We start from the raw sequence: 2,183 nt of genomic DNA, 5'->3' as shown, positions 1-2,183 counted from the left end.
TTTTTTTTTATTCATTAAATGCCTTTTTTTTAAGTGTAGTTCTGTGCATGTGAAACAGAAGCAGAAAGACCCCTCTGAACTTGAGTGTTGTGCAGTGCTCTCATGCCAGGTCACTTGGGGTTTAYAAGGTTTGGGATAGTGCATCTTTAAAAAGAAGACACATGAAAGCAGATGGCCCTGTGGTAGCTGAGCATGGAAGGAGAYGCCTGAAGAAAGTGTGTTGTGGCAGGAGGGATGTGTTAGATGAGGGAGCAGAGACGAGCAGGAATGCGAGGACRCAGGGGGCACACAATTTCCAGGAGTCTGGAAGCGTAGGAGGTGCTGTACTGCGGTGGCAAATCCCGTGGAGCAGGTGTGGAGGGGCAAATTGCCTGCCTGCCACCCCCTGGGCATCCTGGCAGCATGTGCTGGGAAAGAGCCAGGGCYGAGGTGTGAAGAGAAGCAAAAACAGGGAGAGGAGAAAGAAAAGGAAGGAAAACGGCCCAAGAGGAATGTGGACAATACGACAAGACACAGGGGGGAGCTCACCTGTGAAGGTAACCGTGAGTTTCTGTTTATCTTGCCTGTGGTTACACTGCAAGGAGGTTTTGAACTGCTGCCTRGTATGACTGTCAATTACTTTAACTTGCATTTCTCACCTCAGTCCCCATGAAGTGCATTTGACAATAATTAATTTTGTGTGTGCAACTGAGAGTGTATCCTACTCCTGCAGAGGTGTCAGCTTAATGGGATATGGCTACAGGGGATAACAGGCTGTGCCACCCCATTGGGGAATTTGGGGGYTCACCTGTTCATTTAGACTAATATTTTAATTGTTGGAACATCAGGTTTCTCATAGTTGAATTGGGAACAGATTAACCTCTGTCTCTCTGAACTTGCATGCTGCCAAGCTCCTTAAAAACCATTGCTAATTTTATTTTCTACTTTCAGCATGTATTTAAGATAACTCTTTTTGTTTCATAGGTTAAAGAGGAAATATTCTAACTGGCTGAGATCCCAGCAAGCAATTACAAATATTTTATTATTGTTACGGGACTTGGAATTCAGCCTCAGGCTGTGGGCATCAGAAAATCCATGTGTGGAAATCCCAAGTGTTGTAAGACTAGGAGGGTTTTGTAGGAGGGATTCCTTCTCATTTCATTGAAGTTAAACTCTCGATTTAAAAGTAAAATAAAAAACTTGGACTTGTAAATGAAACATCAGCAATCAGCTTTTGACTATAGCAGTTAGAGAAGGGTTAATTGAGCCTCTTCATCTCCATTGCATGTTAACACAGAAGGTCAGTGGTGGGAGAAGCCAGGTCCACACTGAAGGCTTTTGAAAGAGCCCCCTAACTAGCCTAATGAATATGCTGGTGAGATGAACAGGTCATTTAACACTTTTTATGTTGCCATTGTCCATCCAACCTTAAATGTCAACTCTGTCACTCTGATAGGCTGGTTCTGCTTAAAAAGGTTTCCTGGCTTTGTTAGATTCCTAGGAGGGATTTCCCCCCAYCCTCACTCCTAATTGCTGGCAGAACCCTACGGATGTATTTATATCAGCCTTTTCATTCGGGTCAAGTCTTCACCAGAGAATTCTGCCGGTGGGTAGGGGTTGTGAAGAGATGCGATGCAGACAGAAGTGGAAGCGCCAAATGCAGTTATAATTATCCTGCTGGAGCTGCGGCTCAGCGGCCGCAATGGAATGCCTGGCTGAGGGCAGGATGGTTTGATGATGTGCTGGGATTGCTGTGTCCATGCTRGGATGGTTTCACTGGGCTGCTCAGAGGCAGCTCAGCTGTCAGTGAACCATCCCAGCCCACTGCAGACCCTGCCCTGGGAAGGGCTGGTGGAGGGTGCCTTGTGCTGGCTGCTGCCTTGTAGCCAAACCTTGTGACAGAGTGGCTGTCCCTTCTCTGGTGGCTGTTCCCCTTCTCCTGGTGCCTGTCCCCTTCTCTGGTGCCTGTCCCCTTCTCTGGTGCCTGTCCCCTTCTCTGGTGCCTGTCCCCCTTCTCTGGTGCCTGTCCCCTTCTCTGGTGCCTGTCCCTTCTCTGGTGCCTGTCCCCCTCTCTGGTGCCTGTCCCCCTTCTCGGGTGGCTGTCCCCCTTCTCTGGTGGCTGTCCCCTTCTCTGGTGGCTGTCCCCCTTCTCTGATGCCTGTCCCCTTCTCTGGTGCCTGTCCCCTTCTCTGGTGCCTGTCCCC

Source organism: Malurus melanocephalus, unplaced genomic scaffold (genome assembly GCF_030028575.1).
Source record: "Malurus melanocephalus ecotype Western Australia unplaced genomic scaffold, MMel_1.1 scaffold_247, whole genome shotgun sequence".
In the NCBI taxonomy this organism is placed as follows: domain Eukaryota; kingdom Metazoa; phylum Chordata; class Aves; order Passeriformes; family Maluridae; genus Malurus; species Malurus melanocephalus.
Note: the sequence above shows the minus strand (reverse complement) of the source record.